At 38.2% G+C, this 22390-nt stretch overlaps 1 pseudogene; it reads right to left on the bottom strand.

Moving 5' to 3' along the window:
• Window positions 1-20167, bottom strand: part of LOC130041639 (protein Red-like) — a 100957-nt pseudogene extending 80790 nt beyond the window's left edge.
• Window positions 20168-22390: the final 2223 nt, after the last annotated feature.

The raw sequence follows: 22390 nt of genomic DNA, 5'->3' as shown, positions 1-22390 counted from the left end.
TCAATAGCCCCCTACCACAGCCTTTTAGCTTATTTCCACCTCACCTACCCTTGGTAAGTTCACTTTGGAAGCTAGAATCAAAGGTTTTATTTTTATTGGATATTTCCTCTTCCCTTCCTTTTGTATATACTACGTATATGATATTTTTCTTCCCCTAACTTATTTTGCTTAGCATGTTCAACTTCTTAGTCATCAATCTAATGGCAGATTTCTTCATTATCAGAGGACCTTCTTCATTAGAGGTCCCTTTTACTGCTATTCAGAGTTCTGGTAAGTTTCTTCAAAGTAATTATAAGCAGCATGGATTTACATTTGGTTGCAAGCTTATTTGAGTAATGTCTGCCTTTTTCTGCACCATGAAGTCAGAAACCGTGGCTGCTTTGTTTGCCATTTTAATCTATTCTACACCACAGTCTGGTACATGTGTAAAATAAAATAAAGTGAAAATAGTAAATTAGAATACTTATGTCTGTTATCTTTCAGATTATCTATAAATTATAGGGCATTTGCAAACAAATATCAGTGAGTAGTTAATCTTTTAGATATTTTCAGTGTTGAAATACAGAAAAATAGATTTACAGATTTCTATTTAAATTTTCAGACAATTTAGAGTATATAAATAAAGGATGAATGCTCTGTATTTTCCCTTGATGGTAGAGTTATGAAACCATGAAATGTAATTAAATTTTTAAATATTTTATAAAATTCTAAAAATATATTTGAAAATGGATACAGAATAGTAATGTAATTCTAATTTTATGATATCATAGATATAATAAAAATGAAAAAAATGAGTATTTTAGTGTTTCAACTTTTCTCTGATTTTGGAAAAAAACTTTCATCTTGCTGGTTTCAGCATAGGCCCTGGGTCCCCACAGGAATTCATAGCATGGAGGATCACTGTTGGGAATCTGCTGGTAATGCAGGTATTTTTCCTTCACTAAATCTTGGGTGATGAGCTTCCTGGGCTCCCCATAGATGAAATCTTTCTCCCCAGGATGGACTCCTATCATACCCAGCACTTCCCAGATCTTCTTCTCAGGGGCACGGTTACTCTCCATAAAGATATTAGAATCAAGAGGCCGGTCTTGGGCATGTGCTGGTCACCACTCAATTCTCCATCATAGGTTAGGTCTAGTATTCTGATGAGTTCATATACGTGCTTGGTGGGATTCTCTGGCAGAGTCTCCTGACCCCGCGCCTGGCTGTCCTTGCCGGGGCCCCTTGGAGGGGAGCGGGTTGAGTTTCCCTCCCCGCCCCAACCAGGGCTCCAGCAGCTGAAGACCTCCAGAACCAGTCACCACCATGCTGAGACCACTTTCCACATGCATGAAGGTACTGGCAGAGGAACAAAGGCATGCGGATCCTGGGGCTGAGATCTCCAAGCCTGCTCGGATCGGGGCTGAGCATCCTCCATCCAGATCCTCCAAATTCCAGTAGGCAGGGGTCACACCCACCAACTGGCCCCTGGCGCCATGTAATCCCATCAACGCCCAAGACTCAGAGACTATAAAACCCAGCTCCCAGAAGTGCGTGGCTGCATTTGCGGCTGTGCGACATCTTATTATCTCATTCCTATTTTGGACAAACTGGCAGGCTACCGAATGTAACCTACCCACACAGCAGAGTCTGGAAAACTCCCCGTGGTGTACCCAATATGCCAAATACCAGTAACAATGATGGGTCTCATTCTCTTAACCCTGAAAAAGCCTTGAATATGGCACTTTTTAAAAAATCTCACGGCGAACACAGGGGATTGCCCTGCCACAGAGACAGGGGGGATGGGGGGATGGGGGTGGGAGGGATATTATCTATGGTGGTGGAAAATGGGCACTGGTGGAGGGATGGGTATCTGATCATTGTATAATTGAAACCAAAGCACAAAAAATTGTAAATCTACAACTTAAAAAAAAATAAAATAAAATAAAATAAAGGGGGGAAAAAAAAAATCTCACGGCTAGGAAGAAGGAGAAGTTACTGGGGCCTGCTTGAGGCAATCGACGAACAACAGGAAGGTCATGATCGTGATCGAACTTTTCTCTGGAATTATGAATAACTTCATTATTTGTCTTTTATATTTTATAGACTTTTAGCCAACAAATTCATTTAGAATATAAAACAGTTTATGGAAAAAGTACAGGAAATAGTTTCTCTATACCTATGTGTCTGTAATATGATATACTACATTTATAAATGGGAAACATTTTATAGGAAGAATGAAAGTTAGAGGTGAATGAAAATAAACTTCGAAAAACATTTTCTGTTCTGTTAAATCTTTTAAATCTAGAGTTATTATTTTGAGTAATCTATACAAATAATTTGATTTGTTTTGTGAATTTAGCTTCTGTTTTTCTATGTCAAATAGACTTTAGTTTCTAGAGTAATTTTTAGGTATACACACAAACAAACTGGAATAGAGTTCTCATATTCCCTATCTTAGCATAAGAATAGCTTCTTCCCCACTACCATTGTTCAAACGAGCATTGTTGTTATGAATCAATGAATACACCATCAGTCTATTTTTAAATTAAGAAAGCATTTTTAATTTTCTGTGTGTAGTTTTATAAGAATAAATTCTTGAAAATGAAAGTATCTCATTATGGCTCACTAGTGACCCAATTCCCAAGCACAAAAATTTGTAAGTCTACAACTGTACCTCATGGTGTCTCACTATTAAAAATTTTTTTAAAAATGAAAAAAAATGATTTAAGGTAAAGAATCTATGTTGGAACCCCTCATTATATTTAGTTTTCCATAATGGAGTTAGGTCATGTCTGAAAAAAGTTATGAAAATAGGAAAAATATGGTAGGGTGTGATGTTCAGTACATTGCTTTCACTCAGGAGAAATAGCAACTTCATGTGCAAAGCTGTTTTTGCGAATGCTAAATTTTAAGGGAGATTTTAACAAACTAGAACATGCTATTGGGACAATATAATTGTATAGTGCCATGGAAATATTTTGGGGAAAATGGTTTTAAAAGTTAGTGCTGGGTAGTTGGTGTATAATCTTAATTTTTCTTTTTTATTGAATCACCGTTTGAGATAGCCAATTAAAAAAGATGTTTATCATTGGGTTTCAGTCATAAAATGTTCCAATACCCATCCCTCCACCAGTGTAATTATTTGATAATGTCTCTCAGATCATTTTAGTGGTCTGGGATCACACAGACGCCAGAGGACCAAAAGACAGAAGTAATTCTCTCCCTCCCTCCCTCCCTCCCTCTCTCCCTCCTTCTCTCTCACTTTCTCTCTCTTTTTCTCTCTCTTTCCATTTCGATATTGTATTTTGCAATACAGACACTGAAAGATCATCATGTATATCTCTTTACCTACTTTCAATACTCAGTTCTTATCCAGCATGATCACTTTCAACTATTATTGTCATACTGGCAGGTGTATAATCTCTACCTATTGAAACTTTTGATAATATGAAAGGATTAGTCCTTTTCTATGATATTCAGAGTAAGCTACAACCCCTTATAGCTAAAGTGAGTCATAACCTTTGTCTGAGTTTATAAGAGAGGACTCAGCACAGTACAGTTGCCCTGCTGGTGCTCACCCAAAGTCTGGGAAACACCTGCCACTGAGTTTGTTGATGAGACACTGGGTCTTATGGCCCTTGGTACTGAGCAAAATGCAACCCTCGACATTATATACCTTCGAAGGTATTCACTGAACGTGCTAATGCTCAGCTCATACACATCTGTAAAATGGGAAGTACCATGCATGTGAGATGGTTCTGTGAAGATACAATAAGATAATGTATAGAAAGTTGAGAGTATGGCTTTAAAGGTGTCTGGGGCTAAGTAAATGCTGGCTATTAAAATGGATATACAGCTGTACTTTTCCCCTTGATACATACTTTGACTATGAAGTACATACAAATCAAGATATTCTTTTCTCCTCCTATGAAACTTTGATTCAGTCCCTCACATTATATAGCAAATTGACTGTACACACCCAGACACTGGGAGGAATTCTTCATTTAAATGTTGAATTCTGGGGTCTGTAAAAATAACACAGGAGTTACCTATATTCAATGCACAATACCACATATAGTTCCCTGTGCATAGAGACAGAATTAAGCCCTGAGAACAGTTGGACATAGACTTAAAAAAACAAAAACAAAGTTCAATTCTGTATTCTGAATGCTCAGTATTCCAACTCTGGCCAAAATGAGTGTCATGAATTTTTCCAAGTTCTGTTTAATAGTCCTTGTTCTGTGAAAAGAGGCTTGCAGTTTAGGCTGTGGCTATTTGATTATAGTTTGGTTAATGGACTACGGAAGGAAGCCCATTTCTTTATAAACTTGCTTCATGTCTCTTTTTTAGAAATCTTACAGAACAGGTGTTTATGTTATCAATCAAAAAATATAGAAATAGACTAGATTCCTGGGTCATCATCTGGAGAAAAATCACCCCAGAAAAGAGCCACTTGACACACATCAGACTGTGACTTGAACAATAAATTATTTTTCTTATAGGAAACCTCTGAGAATGCAGTTTTAGTTATTTTTAAATCATAGAATAACCAATTTTGTCTTTATTATACATAAATTATCACCCCCCCAAATACCTTTGTTTGGATAAAATAAAATCATAAAACATGATATGATGCACTGATTTCACTTTTGAAGGTAAATAGTGCTGCCATGAGTTAATCATGTTTATAATTTATCTATCTAGTTCCTAATCATGTATCACTATATTTTCAATCTCTGGCTATTAAAGTTAAAAACTAAAAATACTGCTGAATAGAATTTATCAAATTTTTACTATGTGTTAGGTACCAAACTACAGTATATTCATTAGCTTGATTACTCCTCACAGCAATTTTGTAATAAAGAAGCAGTTATTTTCCCTTGATTATAAAGAAATTTACAATTAATAGGCCTAACTGCCATGGTATTGAATGCACAACGGATTATGTAGAAGCTGGGTTTTCCTAACTCTATATTGTCCAGGGAGAAGTAAGAAATATTCTAATAGAAAGTATTGATGAACTTAAGTTGCAAATTTACCTAGTTAGTTGAAAAATAGCATAACTCACTGAGACTTATTAATATGCCATAGATACATTTTAAATTGTAGAAAAAGAAGTCACATGCACCAATGAGTAACAGATTAATACAAGCATGTCTATATTTCTTGCCAGATCACAAATAATTGAAAAGTTTGGGGTACCGAAATAACACATAGGAGTTAGAGGAGCATGAATTTAGCTGTCATACTGACCTTTGTTTAGAGCTATTATACAATATAGTGGCCACTACTACCTCTGTGCACTGAGCACTTGAGAGGGTGTCTAGTTCAGAGATGTACATGGTATAAAATACACATTTGTGTATAATTACATATTTGAGGATTTAATACAAAAACTATGAAGTGTCTCAATATATTTTTATTTTTTAATATTACTTGAAATTTTATTTTGGTTTCTCCTGGATTTACAATAGTATTCATGAGTGTTTCCATACCTACAACATTTCAATACCACACAAATCCTCCATCGGAGTTTTGAAAGTTTAATGCTATTTTAGATATATTTGGTTTTATAATATATACATAACTAGTTTTATGTATTAATGTTTTGTTTGTTCTGTGCCACACATGGTGATGCTCACAAAGCCTTTGCTCCTGGCTCTGTACTTGGGAATTACTCCTGGCAGTCTCAGGGGACTATATGGGGTGTTGAGGACTTAACCTGGGTTGGTTATGTGCAAGACAAACCCCCACTGTACTATCCTTATGGTCCCTACATATTAATTTTTTATCCCTTAAATATGGCCAGTAGAAAATTTAAGATTATACTTGTGGCTTACATTATATTTCTTTTTGTGTGCATGTGTGGGAGGGGGTATCCAGCTGTACTCAGGGATTCCTCTTAGTTCTGTGCTCAGGGATCACTCCTGCAAGGGCTCAGAGTCTTATGTGATGTCAGGGATTGAACCTGGTTCAGCCTTAGGATAGGTGAGGTCTTATCCCTATGCTATCTTTCCAGATTCGCATTATATATCTGTTGGACAATCCTAAGCTAGAATTGAGCAAGACAAAGTCAAACCAGAGAAATGCTGTGCCACAGTGTTCATATTCTAATGCAAGTGGTACTTTGAGTTAGCTTTGGAGGTTTTTGGAAAACCTCATTGATATTTTGTCTATTCTTGAATACCTTTTCTAGCTTCCAGTCATATTAATTATCTAAGGTATTCGTTATGGTGCATTTGCTTATATTGAGATATCTCATCAACCCTCAAAATAGTTATGGCCAGCCCAGCACATCTTAAGTGTACAGAAGTCATGGGGGTAGGGATTGTTAAATGCAGAGTTTGAATTATCAGATATGGGAAAGGGCTAGATCTGATGTCAAGGTTTTTGGTCTGGAATCATACGGATAAACAAAATGCCAGAACACATTAGACTCACCAGGTATCATTTGGTAACAGAAACGTTAAGTGATTGTCATATACTGTCTATCCTTAATTAACTCTTCTTTCTCCTCTCAGATTGAGCTGTAACTGTAGAAGGTGAAATGAATAGGCCACAGCACAACTAATGTGCTCAGTACTACTGTTGCAAAGATTGATGGAGACTATTGTGTGATCAATTTGGTCATGACACTGGGTATCAGTCATAAGTATGACTGAAATGAATGGAATCACTTTACTCAATCTGGTTTGATTTCACTGTGTAAACTTAGCTGATCCTGAAGGTTGGGGTCAAAAAAGTCAGTACTACACCTAAGTCTACTAACCTTCCTGAGATAATTTATTAATGAGACTTAAGTATATTCATTTATAATAGTTTTATAAAGGACAATCAATCAACTTGCCTACCTTACTCATGTTCTCAGAGGATATGCTTGCTTACTTTCTGTTGAAGTTAGAAATTGTCACAATTTATTATTTATAAAATGAAACTGTCATAAGGAAATTACGTTAATTCTCAATTCTCTAATGAAATAAGCTCAAAAATGATTTTAAAGGTGAATTAAGGAAAATTATTGAAGTAGTTATAGTATTTATGAAAAATTTATAATTTGCCCAAATGGCTACTTTTTAAAAAGCCCTTAATAGTTTCAGAACTTAAAATGTATTTTTATATCATCATTTTTACTTAATTATGTCTCACTTTATACTGATTTTGAAGACCATTGTAATGTGAATTTAGTGACATAGTCAATCATATCCAATCTAAGAAGTAATATTTACGAATTTGGGTGCCTTTTGAGGTTCTCTGAATGAAAACTTTAAATTCCTATGACCTTGAATCTCTGTCTCTCTCTCTTTTTTTGTCGCTCTAACATCAAATTGCTTTACTGTTGATTCTTTTCTTGTTATTCCTGCAGTGGCCTCCTTATTTGAATTCAGATCTGGTTCAAAACATTGGCTGCTACTTTGACCTACACTGACATTTCAAAGGCTGAAGAATAATTAGTGAAATAAAAACCTCATAATTACTTTCTAACACACACCCACACAAAGCCTTTTGTTGAGCTGGCAGAATGGATTGGGATTTTTGTTGTGTTGTATTTTGTTCTAAATGATTGAGCATGCAACTAAAGTGAAGTGACAGACATTTCTTGAATGCACAAAATGATCTGAAAGCTAAGATACTCAATGTTTCACCTAATAGTATTGAAGTCTTATTCAAGAATCAACTTCATCTAATACCTGATTTTAATGTTTAGCTCTATCAAAATAGGCTTTCTTGAAAAATAACTTTAAAATAGCATAGGATATTATATTAATAAGAATATGATATTTTTGTTGACTCTTAGCTAGAGCAGTAAATTATTCTTTCAGATATCAAAATCATAGTTAATGATTTTACACTGTTTTTTATAGCATGTTATATATGTTTGATATGTGCTTGATTGTATCAACTATCCTTTTAACATATCTTTTAATTAGGCTTAGGGGTGTGTGTGAATATGTGTGTGTATGTGTGTATTTAGAATTTGCTTGTCCTCACTTCTTTGGTCAAAAGAAGCAAAACTAGCCTACTTATCAATGTATGTTGTTTTGACCCATTATGAAAGATTTCTGATTGAGTTTTCATGGTCCACATATTAATAGAAAAATTTGTTATTTTTGTTGCTTTGGGTTCACACTTGGCAATGCACAGGGGCTATTCCTGACTCCATGGTTAGGAATCACTCTTAGAGGTGCTCAGAGGAGCATTTATGGTGTTGGAGTTCAACATTCAAAAATGTTGAGGGCAATCTGAGTCCAGGCAAGGCAAGTGCCTCCTGACTGCTTACAATCAATTCTGATGCTGATTTTTATGTGCACATGGTACTAGGAATTGAACTAGTTCTTCCATATACAAAATAAGTATTCTACCACTGACTACATTGCTGACTCAGAAAAGACACAATTTTAGATGCTGTGTAATCATGCCATAATAATACCCTCTACTACTTGCTTAGTTTTCCCTACTCTGATTCTTTGCTATATACATTTTATTTTTATAAGTTTTTACAATTTGTACATTTATAGAAACTTTATAATAATACCTAATATAACCGATGTGTTGGAAAAATGTGTTCTTTTGTAAACAAAATATGATCTATAAGGTGAACTTTTTTCTCTCATGGCTCCATTGTAACGATGACTGAGAACCCTAAGATGTATTTTCTTTTTTTTTTCTTTTATAAGTTACTTTACAACATTTGATTTCATTTAATGTTCAAACACCAGTGCCACAATCATTACACCTTCCCACCACCAAATTCGGGATGTTTCCATCCCAAGCCCCAATCCCTGTCCCAAAACACAAACGAAAGGATATATTTTGTATAGTCTGTTATTAAGAACTGATGAGCATGCTTACAAAAAAGTGTTCATCTCGAAAACGGTCCGCCTATTGTTCATCGATTTGGTCGAGCGGGCCCAGTAACGTTTCCATCAACTTGTTGTTACTGTGTTTGGCATATTGAATATATCGCGGGTAGCTTGCCAGGCTCTGCCGTGCGGGTGAGATACTCTCAGTAGCTTGCCGGGCTCTCCGAGAGGGGCGGAGGAATCCAACTCGGGTCGGCCATGTTGGCCGCTTGTAAGGCAAATGCCCTACCGCTGTGCTATCACTCCAGCCCCATCTCGAAAACAGTGTGAAGATTTTTCTGTTTTGACAGGAGCCATTAAGACATTCTATAGGATATCACAAGCATGTTGTTAAAGTTTGGGTTATGTGAGCTTTGATATTTGTGTCTGAAAATATGTATATATGCATATATACATATATATTTCCCTCTGTGATTTGCTGTCTACTCTCTAAACCCTATCAAATCTGGTATGGTAATTATGGAAAATGGGTTGGGAGTGTCTTATGATGTGTTGTGTGGCCACAAAAGCGGCCGTGTGGTCCAGGATTATGTTCACTCATATGTGAATCTCAGCCCTGAGCAAGTGGAAAGTGGCCTGAAATGTGGCAGCGGTTGGATTGTGGAGGTTTTTGGTTGCTAGGCTGAGTCCCATGGGGCAGGGAGAGCACTCACCCGCCCCCCTCTGGGGCTCCCTGCATGAAAACAAACTGCCATGGAGTCTGGTGGCATGGTTGTGGGGTTTCATTTTATGTTCCCTTCTGGGAGAAGCAATCATGAGTTCTGGAGGGTGGCTGATAAGGAGATTATCTGGCGCTGGCAGGAGGTGGCTTATGGTTGTGACCCCTGGGTCACTGGAGACTGGGGGAAACAGGCAGAGGATCCTCTACCAGGTCTCCTTGAGCCCAGAGTCCAAGTTTACAAAGTTCCACATTACCTGGGTTCTGTGGGACTTCATTTATGCGTGAGACTTGGCCCCAGCATGTGGAAAGTGGCCTGGAGCATGGCGGTGGTTGGGTTGTGGAGGTTGGATGACAGTACTGGGTCTTTTGGGGTGGGGAGGGCTATCACCCGCCCCCCTCTGGGGCACCTCTAGTGAAAACAGCCTGAAGCAGAATCCCAAGATGCATTTTCTATGTGCATAATATTTATTGATTTGGAAAATTAAGATTGAGAAGCTGAAACACTAACACATAAAATAGCATCAAAGAATATATTTATTGAATAATAATGTCTTCATAACAAAACATGTAGTGATAAGAGGGTCATTTTATGTTTGAAAATTTTGATAATGCTTAATTGGATTGAAAAATATCAGCAAGAAAATATTACAAGACATGGAGCCAATGGAATATTCTACCATGTGGCCTAATGAGAAAGAAAAAGACTCATCATTTCTTAGCATTATTATAAAATTAGTTTTATCCTTATGGACTCACTGAAATTATGCTGGGGAACATCAGGCATCCATCTGTGAAACAGCCCTTAAAGAACTCCTGGTCAGAAGATGAAACAGAGTGTAACTACAAAATGCTTTATTAAGATTGTTCAGAGATATTTAAAGCAGTGCTTAAAGCAGGGAAAAATGTGTTTCAATACTCTTTAAGGTTATGATTCACAGATCCTCTCATTAACCAATAAATTTCTGTCATTTAAGTGTTTACCTTTAGGAGGATTCCAGGAATAGCAAAGTAGGAAGCACTCATTTGTGGACACCATGTCTGCCTTATGGAAAGAAAGAATAGCTTCCTAGGAAGCCAACCGATTTTTAAGAGAATTATATTAAGACATACACTATCACCTTAAAAGAGATAGGTTGGGTCCAGGGTTGGTTCAGTGGCAAAGTGAATGACTTTCAAGTATGAGGCTAAAGAGTTCAATCCCCAGTGCCACCCGCATATACCAAGCAAGGTCCCAGAAGCTCTCCTGTTTGGGATTCCAGGTGTCCTGACCATATAGTATTGCACTCTCTGGCACACCACAGCCAGTCATATGTGAGAACCACAACCAGGTGATATTTGATGCACAAGGTACAAACACAAGTAAAATTGTATGAACTTGTGTAGTGTGAGCCCCACATTCTAATGAATAGACTAACATAAAAAACAGCAACAAAAAAGGAGAGGGGAACTTTTTTTTTTTTTAAATGGATACTGTCAACTGTTCATTGGTTTGCTCGAGCAGGCCCAGTAACATCTTCTTTGTGAGACTTGTTGTTACTGTTTTTGGTATACCGAATACGCCATGGGTAGCTTGCTAGGCTTTACCCTGTGGGCAAGATACTCTTGATAGTTTGCCCGGCTTTCTGAGAGGGGTGGAGGAACCAAATTCAGGTCGGCTGGGTTGGCTGCATGCAAGGCAAACCTTTAGATATTTTTTGTTTGTTTGTTTGTGCTAGGGCGTTTGCCTCGCACGCAGTCAACATGGCCAACATGACCGACCCGAGTTCGATTCCTCTGCCCCTCTCGGAGAGCCCGGCAAGCTACCGAGAGTATCTCACTCGCACGGCAGAGCCTGGCAAGCTCCCTGTGATGTATTCGATATGCCAAACACAGTAACAACAAAGTCTCCAATGGAGACATTACTGGGCCCGCTTGAGCAAATCGATGAACATTGGGAGGACAGTGACAGTGACAGTGTTTGTGAGCCAATATGATAATGCTCAGGAATTACTCCTGGCTTTTTACTCAGGAATCACTCCTGGAGGGTCTTTGAGAACCATATGGAATGCTGGGGATCAAACATGAGTCAGCTGCATGCAAGGCAAGCATCTCACCTGCTATATTATCTCTCCACTCTGGATCTCTTAACTGCTATAGGCAGGGAGCAGGCCAAGGAAGCATTTATAAAACAATGTCTGTTTATTATTAAAACATATGAGTCAGAGGAGGAATAAAGTCTAGAAAGTAGATCCAAGGGCTATATGGATCATCCTCAAAGACTACGGGTTCAACCTCAAACAGGGAACCATCAAAACCCTGCTTCAATAAGAATTCGTGGGCCTTTGGATTTAAATAATTTTTCAAAGAATCTTTCCACATGGTAATGACATGGCTCTTGTGTGAACAGTGGACATATGACAATAGTCAGTCCCAAATTTTCTTTTAATTATTATTGCATTTTAGTTACCTTTTACATTTTAGCTTTGTGTAGTTACTTTTCACATTTTAACATTAAACCATGTGACCAATAGGATGTAGGGGGAAACCAATATTTCTTTGTCTAGGTATAAAAGGAATTTAAGATCAACGTTGGACTCTTAATTTCTCAACCAGCTGAAGCCAGTGTCTTTGTCAAGAAAAATTGACATTTTGGACAATAGTGAGTTCTGCTAATCCTTTGAGTAATTCTGTGATCTGCAGAATGGATGGGTCAGTTTAAGCCCACACTTGTCTGCGGCTCAGAAGACACTCTGAGCCAGATTCCAGATTCTAAAATATTATGATTGTCACTACAACACATTAAATTTTGTGTGATTTGTAACTGTTAATAAAATAGGTTTTATTTATAAATAAACCTGAACATCTTCTGATAAGACAGTACATGGGGGATATGGTGCTTCCAGGAGGTCAATCTATACCTGTGAGGCGAGTGCATCAGCAGCCTGATGGTGCCTTCAGACTTCTAGATACCCAAAAATTGCTGCTGTGCCTTTGGCCAGACCCCAAAAACTTGGGGAAAAGTTTACCAAGAAAGTAAACGGCCAAAAGTTAGGTATGTTATCTCATTGTGGTTTTGATCTGCATCTCCCTGATGATTAATGAGGTGGAACATTTTCTCATGTGCCTTTTAGCCATTTGGATTTCTTCTTTGAGAAAGTTTCTATTCATTTCATCTCCCCAGTTTTTGATAGAGTTAGATGTCTTCTTCTTGTGGAGTTCAACCAGTACTTTGTATATCCTTGATATCAACGCCTTGTCAGATGTGTATTTGGCGAATATCCCTTCCCATTCTGTAAACTGTCTTTGTATTTTGGTCACTGTTTCTTTTGAGGTGCACAAGCTTCTTAGTTTAAGATAGTCACATTTATCTATCTCTGTTTTCACTTGCTTGGCCAGCGGCATGACATCTTTGAAGATACCATTAGCTTCAATGTCATGGAGGGTTTTGCCAACTTTTTCCTTAATGTACCTTATAGATTCTGGTCTGATGTTGAGGTCTTTAATCCACTTTGATCTTACTTTTGCACATGGAGTTAGGCAGAGATCTGGGCCCAGTATTTTGCATGTAGCTGTCCAATTTTGCCAGCACAATTTCTTAAAGAGACTTTACCAGAGACTGGCCCACATCCACAAGAACAAAAACAACTGGTGCTTGTGCGGATGCGGCGAGAAAGGGACCCTCCTTTACTGCTGGTGGGAATGCAGGCTGGTCCAACCCTTTTGGAAAACAGTATGGACGATTCTCAAAAAATTAGAAATTGAGCTCCCATTTGACCCAGCAATACCACTCCTGGGAATATATCCCAGAGAGGCAAAAACGTATATTCTAAGTGACATTTGCAATTGTTTGTTCATTGCAGCACTCTATACAATAGCCAGAATCTGGAAAAAACCTGAGTGCCAGGAAAAGATGACTGGTTAAAGAAACTTTGGTACATTTACACGATGGAGTGCTATGTAGCTGTTAGAAAAGACGAAGTCATGAAATTTACATACAAGTGGTACTACATGGAAAGTATCATGTTAAGCGAAATGAGTCAGAAAGAGCGGGATAGACATAGAAAAATTGCATTCATCTGGGGAACATAAAGTAACAACCAGGGGGAAAAGGGTGCTGTCCCTTCCCCTGCTCCCCCTAGGTGGCTCGGTGGCCAACATCCTCCAGAGACCATTGGACAGTCAAGTTTGGGCCCTCAGTGATGAATCACGTGGGGCCTCACGGTATGGGGGTGTAGCTGGCCCTTTCCTCCCCACCTCAGCAAGACCCTGAGTCGCTGCCCACGAATGGCCTTTCTGGCTCCTGATCAAGCTGCTTAACGGCCATGATCCCAGAGACTCAGGAATAAATCTCGAAACCCAGCAGATTTTGGCAGAAATCCCTCCAGATTTAAGTGTTAAAATTTCGAAATTTCAAAATCGTGCGGCTACTACTGCAGCCATGCGACATCATATGTTATTCTCTTAACCAGCAATAGAAAACAAATTGTCTATGGTTGCCTTTTGTAAGTCTATTTTACCCCAACACTCAGCAAATCTGAGTGTTGGGGTAAATCCCAAATAATAATGGTAGGTCTGGTGTCAAAATATCGAATGTAATCAAAGTAGAGAGAAAGTAATGTGGAAATCGTCTACCCCACAGATAGGAGGAGGGTGTGGGATAGGGGTATACTGGGGGTTTTGGTGGTGGAGAATGGGTACTGGTGAAGGTACAGGTGTTTCATTGTATGAGCAAGACTTAAACCTGAAAGCTTTGTAACTGCTCTCATGGTGATTCAATAAATAAAATTATAAAAAATGAAAAAATATGTAAGGTGGAGTTCATGCCCAATTCAATCAGCTAATCAGTGGCTGAATAAATAGCAGTATGCCTACATAATAAAAAAAACGACAGTACATAGAGTAGGAATATTGATAAGAATCAGCATGGTTCATCTGAGAAGCATAGGACTTTGCAGGGAGTATCTTGTATTTTTTTTCTTCTCAAATAATCATGGCTTAAGTTGTAGTTCTACAAATTTATAAGTATGAGAATTCTGAAAAGACTTTTAAACTTTCTGTTGATTAGTAAATTTAATTCAAAAGACATTACTTATGTTACTTGATTTCAAAGACCCTTTCACATTTTAAAATACCAGATTTTTGTAAATATATTTCAATACATAAAAAAGTTAGAACATTGCTGGAATATTTTTACCCATAGGAGATTGAGTAGAATTTTCAATAACTTAAATGAACCACCATATTTTATGGCATATTTTATTTAAAAAATTTTTTAAAATGTAGGTGTACTGTTATTTATTCAGCCACTTATTAAGTTGACAGAAGCACGCATGAACTCCACTATGGCATCTGTTCAAGGTACCATTACTTGAAACATTCCAACCAGATTGAATATATGTGTAGGTTTACATTTCCCTCAGTTAGAAGTTAAAAATACAGCATGCCACCCAACTTATTTTTAATTTAAAATATAGTTCATCATTTCAATTTTGCATTTGCAATAACCTTGGATTTTGGTTATTATTGGTTTAAAATATATTACACGGAGGTATGGTGAGCCAGCAGGTCAATCTGTACCTGTGAGGTGAGTGCATCAGCAGCCTGATGGTACCATCAGACTTTCAGATACCCCCAAATTGCTGCTGTGCTTTTGACCAGACCTAAAAAACTTGGGGCAAAGTTTACCAAGAAAGTAAACAGCCAAAAGTTAGGTATGTGGGAGACACACCCACCAACCACCTCTGGCTCAGCTATATAATTGGAGGCATGGCTTCTCTGGTTCCTGATTGAACTGCTTAACGGCCATGATCCCAGAGACTCAGAAACGAATCTCAGAACCCAAAGGCTTTTGGCAGAAATGCGTCCTGTTCCTGCAGTAGGTTACTGGCGCTGGGCCACTCCAGGTGGGAATAGGTTTTGTGCCTTGGCCTGTTCCCCCTGGTGGCCCGGTGACCACCATTCTCCAGAGGCCACTGGACAGTCAGGCTTGGGCCTGCAGTAATGAGACACATGGGGCCTCACCAGATGGGGGTGGAACCGGCCCCTTCCTCCTGATCCAAGCGAGACACACTGCGTCGCCACCTACAAACGGCCTCTCTGGCTCCTGATCAAGCTGCTTAAGGGCCATGATCCCAGAGACTCAGAAACAGATCTCGAAACCTAGGGGCTTTTGGCAGAAATGCATCTGAACCACATACAAGGTGGCCACTGCCTCAGAGCTCATAGGAAAGCCCGGTATGAGCCGGCTGTGATGGGGCAACTGCAGTCTCATGGGAAGGGGGATGGTACCGGCTTGTCCTTCACACCCTACTGAGGTCATGAGTTGCCCCCCATGAGTGGCTCTCCGGCACAGCCATAACACCAGATGTACAGAAACCAATCTTGTAATTATCTGGCTCTTTGCAGAAATCCAAAATCGTGCGGCTGCCATAGTGGCCGTGCGATATTATATGATTCTCATAACCAGCTATTGAAAACAAAGTATTTCACAATGCCTTTTCAGCAATTCTGATTGTTTGGGGGGGTGGAATTCTAAACAATAATCGGTGCATCTTTTGTCAAGATAAAGAATGTAATCAATGTAGAGAAGAGTTAAGTAGAAATCATCTGCCTCACAGGCATTGGGAGGGATGGGAGGGGGGTATATTGGGGTTCTTGGTGGTGAAAGATGAGTACTGGTGAAGGGAAAGGCGTTTGATCATTGTATGATCAAGACTTAAACCTGAAAGCTTTGTAACTTTTCCCACAGTGATTCAATAAATAAATAAAAGAAGAAAAAATAAATAAAATTATGAAAAAAACATATTACAAAACAAGTGTAAATGTTATAGAGCAGCAAAGATATTGGTGATAAATGAAATAAGAATTTTTGATTGGAAGGATGTGTGGTTCATTCCAACATCAGAATATTAATATTTATAATCTGAATGGGAAGATTTATTTTATATTATTCATAGTGTTCATTATCGTGTTACATTTTACTCAATGATTGGTAAATTTTGAAGGTAATTTTGACATTAAAAAATTTCTGCCTTTATATAGCAAGGAAAGGTAATGAAGAGGAACTACTGTCTTTTCATATTAGGATCTCTTTAATTCAGTAATAAATATTCACCACAGAGCATGCTATCTTGAGATAAGGTCACTTTGGCCATCTATTCCATTAAAAATATGTTTATTTTACTTACAGGTGTCATCCCTTAGGACAGGCAATTGACGTTTCAGCTAGTGGTCTTTGTCAAGAAAATAAAACTTATTTTAATTGATGGAAGTTTCTAAATGACCCATCTCAAAAGGCATGCACTTTGGTGAATTTATCTATTATAAATTAGTCAGCTGAGAATGCAATTTGTGCTGCAGAAGCTGATCTGGTTATTTATGAATAGCATTATATTACTTGTCCTCATCTAATTAGAAAAAAAACTTTGAGGGACTTAAAAGATTCATGCAGACATTCAACAATATTTTTTATTTCTACTCTTTTTTCCCCCCTTTCCTTTTTTCCTAACTTCTCCATTACCACTTCATTAAATTTGAACCAATCCTTTTTCCTTTCAGGAAAAAAAATTATGAAGTTCTAGTAGGCACACATTTACCTTTTCCCCTTTTAGCTCTGTTTCTCTTTTTCTCCTTAACCCTGACTCCTGTAGTATCTTTTCCCTAGATGTTTTTCCTGGTCAGGCAAGCCGCTGACCCTGACCCAGTAACTCCAGGAAGGGCATAGGGTCATCATTTTATTTTATTTTATTATTATTTTTTTAAATTTATTTTTAATTAGTGAAACACCATGAGGTACAGTTGTAGATTTACAAATTTTTGTGCTTGGATTTCGGTCATACCATGATCAAATACCCATCCTTCCACCAGTGCCCATTTTCCACCACCAGGATAATATCCCTCCCTCCCCATCCCCCCATCCCCCCCTGCCACTGTGGCAGGGCATTCCCTTTTGTTCTCTCTCTCCTTTTGGGTGTTGTGATCAGTAAAAGAGGCATTGAGTGGCAAACATGTTCAGTCCAGTCTACTTTCAACCTGCATCTCCCCTCCTGGGAGAATCCTCCAAACACCCTCCATTTGGTGCTCCCTTCTCTATCTGAACTGTCCTTTCCCCTAGAATACCCGGCTGGCCTCTAAGCTATGGAGTAATCCTCCTGGTGTTGATCTCAGCTATTCTTGGGTATTAATCTCATATTTTGTTATTTTATATCCCCCAGATGAATGCAATATTTCTATGTCTATCCCTCTCATATAGATTATGTCTCAGCAGAACAATAGCACTGTAGCACTGTCCTACCATTGTTCATCGATTTACTTGAACGGGCACCAGTAGCGTCTCCACTGTGAGACTTGTTGTTACTGTTTTTGGCATATAGAATATGCCACAAGGAGCTTGCCAGGCTCTGCTGTGCAGACGGGATACTCTTGGTAGCTTGCCAGGCTCTCCTAGAGGGGCGGAAGAACCGAATATGGGTTGGCTGTGTGCAAGGTAAATGCCCTACCTGCTGTGCTATTGCTCCAGCCCATAAAAGAACAGAACATATGGATCTGTTCTGCTGTGTGCAGCAGAATAAGGAAAAGATAACCAGTTGCTATTCTGCAATCCTCAGATTACTGAGTATCGTTTAGTCTTTATAGTTTGCATCCCATTTTATTTTGAGGATATGGTAATCACTGTTATATCTTCTGTGCTACTCAAGATCAAACTGATAAGTTTATCAACTTGTTCTTGCTTGATAGCAATTGGTAGCAATATTTCAACATATTTGGACTGGTCAATGTATTAGTGCTAAATGGTACTTCTAGCTCTTTAAAGACACTAGAATAGTACTAGAGGGGTACCACAAATAGCTGTAGTTTTGCGTGTTGGATTCCAGGGTACAATATGCAGACCTGCATTGTCCCTTGAGTGCCAAAACTTAAGTAGCCCCTAAGCACCACTAGATATAATAAGAAAAGCCAAAAAATAAAGACACTCAAAATGAACTTTCTGTAGTCAGAGTGTTATAACTTAAGCCTCTGGTAATAACTTTCAAATTTATAATACTTTATTATTAGAGCATTCCTATCATACATAACATTTATTTTGTAACTAGAAAATTGTACCTCTCAATAATTTCACCTATTTTGCTGTCCCCTCTCTTTTCTACTCTTTCCATAATTTGCAGTCTTTTATGTCTCTATGGTTTTAGTTTTGCTTACTTATGAAATATAATAGCATTTGTCTCTTTCTGTCTGACTTATTTTAAAAATAGCAAGATTCTTTTTTGAGACTCTTGGTTCTTGTCAGTATTTCAATGAGTGCAGGATGGACATATATACATATATGTTTATGTCCTTATACATTTATATATGTATGTATATAATTTTCTTTTTCACTGGATAAATACTCAGAAGTAGAACTGATGGATCTATTCTGAACTCTCAAATAGCTACTCTGCTGTTTTTCCAGAATGGCTGCACCAAATTCAGCACTCTGATCCCAGTGTGCACCACTAGTAGCCCATATTTGAATTCAGTTTAATTAGTACAAATTGCTCTGCCAACATATTTTATCAATTTAACATGCCAACATGTTAAATTACTGAGAGTGCATGAGGGTTCCCTTCTCTTCACATCTGACACATTTCTTTTTGATGCTTACCGTTCTTACAGGAGTGAGGCAATACCTCCTTATGGTGATGCTGAACTTTAATCTTAAAGCAGCTGCTTATTAACTGAATAGATCACAAATATATAGTAGATATCTTAGCTTATCCTCCTCATCAGTCCAGAAGAAGTTGTTTGCCTCTTCGAAGTATTCTCCAACAGTACAGAATTCAGAAATCACTTCCTCCATACAGATGATGCTGTATTTACCAAGACTTTGAGCAATCAATGAATTACCTTTTAAGAAGAGCCTCTGCTTATGGATTTTGCCATAACCATGCTTGTAGATGAATTCATTTATTGTCTTCAGGTTTGGTTACCCCCAGGCCATATAGGGTTCCACAATGCTAAGTATGTTAATTGAAGACTTGCTGGGCTTTAAGAAAACTGCCATTGAAGATCTGGTGAAGACAGAGAAGTTGTAGCACCCTTAGGACCTGAGGACTAGCACTATTGGTTACCTCTGATCCTGATGACAAAAGATAATTTGGGTTCTGCAGGGCTGTCAAAGTTCCCAGTTTTTCTCACCATCCCTAGCCATCAATTCTTTGTCCTATTTATTTGCCTATATTCTTTGCTATAGTGCTTAGCTTTTTTATGGATCAGCTTCCTCCTTGACTTATGAAACATCTCTTGGACAAACTTTTTTCTCAGGCACTTAATAGTCAGCTCTGCAAAATTCTTTTGTTTTTCCTTCAGTGTATCTAGTACATCAGGAACCTTTTTTTCCTTTTTTTTTCTTGTCTCAGATTGCAGCAGGCTTAGCAGGAAACTTTTTCTTCTTTTCTGCCCCCTCCATGCTTCCAGATGAAATGTGACTGAATATTGTTTCTATGCCTCCAGTGTCTTTGGAAAAATGTCTATCCAGTTACTCACCATCCCTTGCTTTTGATGATGATGCAATGGTGATGGGGGGATGCCCAAATACTTGGTTGTCGTGCTTGCCCGAGGTCACACAATCCTCTGGTTGTTGCAATTTTCTGATGTTGCTGAGGTGCTCACACACATGCTCTTCAGGTTGTGATGCTTGCTTGAACATCTCCTTAGTCCTAGGGTTCAGAGACACTGGCAGGAGATGGGCTGGAAATCATGTGTGGTGCTGACATCACAGACAGCAGAGCTCTCAGGATCAAGCTTGGCATGAGGTGGGATCTAGAGTCAAATTTATGACCTCAACATGCAGAGTAGGTGCCTTGCTCATTCAACTATCTCTTGCTCTCCTACTCTTTTAAAATGTGATTATTTTAATAAGGCATATAAGTCCCTTCAACATCTTCAACATAAACCCTTTGTTAGAGATGAAATTCACAAATATCTTCTAGCATTAAGTGGATTACCTTTAATTTAAATTGCATTTCTTTTGCTAACAGAAATTTTTTTCTTTGATGTAGTCCATTTGTTTATTTTTGTTGTTGTTGTTCTTGTCCTTGGGGTCTAATTCAGAAAAATTGAAAGGTTAAGGAGCATATCAAATGTTTCCTTCTATTTTTTTTTATGATTCCAGGTTTTATAATCAAGTATTTTAATTCATTTTGAGTTTTCTATTTGTGTATAGTAAAGGACAATTGTATAGTTTCATTTCTTTTTAAAGATAGGGATCACAATCAGTAGTTCCCAAGAATCACCAGGGAAGAAGTCTTAGATCTCGCACATGTAAGGTATATGTTCTACCATTGAGCTTCTTTATATTTGATTTTTGTTGTCCTTTAGTATTAGGTTAATATTATAAATTAGCAGGTAGGGCATTTGCCTTAAATGTAGCCAACACGGGCAATTCCTCCACCTCTCTCGGAGAGCCCGGCAAGGTACCGAGAGTATCTTGCCCGCACGACAAAGCCTGGCAAGCTACCCGTGATGTATTTGATATGCCAAACACAGTAACAATAAGTCTCACAATGGAGATGTTACTGGGCCTCCTCGAACAAATTGATGAACAACAGGAGGACAGTGTTACAGTACTACAGGGATGCTCTTCTTGCACCTCAAGCATGAGTTTCTGTTCATTCAGTTCATTCAGATCCAATTTGATCTAATTTTTAGGTCTTCATTTTGACCTGTTATATAATTCTATAAATAATCACCATCTAGTTATTATTATTATTATTATTATTATTGCTTTTCTTGGTCACACCCAGCAATGCACAGGGGTTACTCCTGACTTATGCACTCAGGAATTACTGCTGGCAGTGCTCAGGGGACCATATGGGTTGCTGGGAATCGAACCTGGGTCAGCTGTGTACAAGGCAAATGCCCTACTCACTGTGCTATTGCTCCAATCCCATCATCTATTTATTATCTCTTGATCACTTGATATCCCATTACTCATTGATTTGCTCGAGCGGGTGCCAGTAACGTTTCCATTCATCCCTGTTGTGTGCTAGCGTAGCCCAATGGCATCTGTTTGTTCTAGGAACATGAAGAGCCTCAAATCGATCGTTCAGGGTTTTCACGAAGAACTCTGACTATCTTGTAGGTGGGCATCCATGCAATCTTTTGACGTCCCGTGGAATCCAGTTGGTAATGACTCTAGTTCAGCAGTCGTCTCCAAATCTCATTACGTGTCCAGCCCATCTGATTTTCGATGCCTTCGCAAATGAGACAGTGTGCTTGATTCTTGATTGTTGGCCGAGATCGGAACTCCAGATTCTTTCTCTCATTTGAGTGAAGTGTGATACTCCAAGCATAGCTCTTTCGATTCCTCTTTGAGAGACCCGAATAGTGTTCTCATCCTATTTTCATAGGGCCCAAGTCTCTGAGGCGTATGTTAATGAAGGAAGAACAGTGGAATCTAAGAGATGTGCTTGGAGCTGGAGGTTCTTTGTCCTCTTAGCTATTTCTTCAACGGTCTTGAAGGCATTCCAAGCTACTATCTTCCTCCTGCGCAACTCAGGTGCCAGGTCATTCATCATGTTGACTTCTTGACCTAGGTACACATAATTGTTGCATTCGGAGATGGTCGTTCCATTGAGAATGAACGTAATACCACTATGTATAAGTATCTACCATATAATAAGATAGATTGGTGTATATAGAATAATCTAGATAGTTACATATAAAAAATCTAGATAGATTCTTATATATAGTGGTATAATATAATTATTATAAAAAGTAACTGATTATTTATACATTTATATAAGAGGAATTGACTAGATTCTTATATACAGTATATAATGTATACATATGTGTATATATAGGTAAATCATGCATTATATGTATACATATATGCATGTAGTATGTGTTTATTATATGTATATACTGTGTA

This window comes from Sorex fumeus, unplaced genomic scaffold (assembly GCF_029834395.1).
Source record: "Sorex fumeus unplaced genomic scaffold, SorFum_2.1 ptg000098l, whole genome shotgun sequence".
Classification (NCBI taxonomy): domain Eukaryota; kingdom Metazoa; phylum Chordata; class Mammalia; order Eulipotyphla; family Soricidae; genus Sorex; species Sorex fumeus.
The sequence above is the reverse complement of the archived record's forward strand: the minus strand, read 5'-3'. Positions and strand labels throughout refer to the sequence as shown.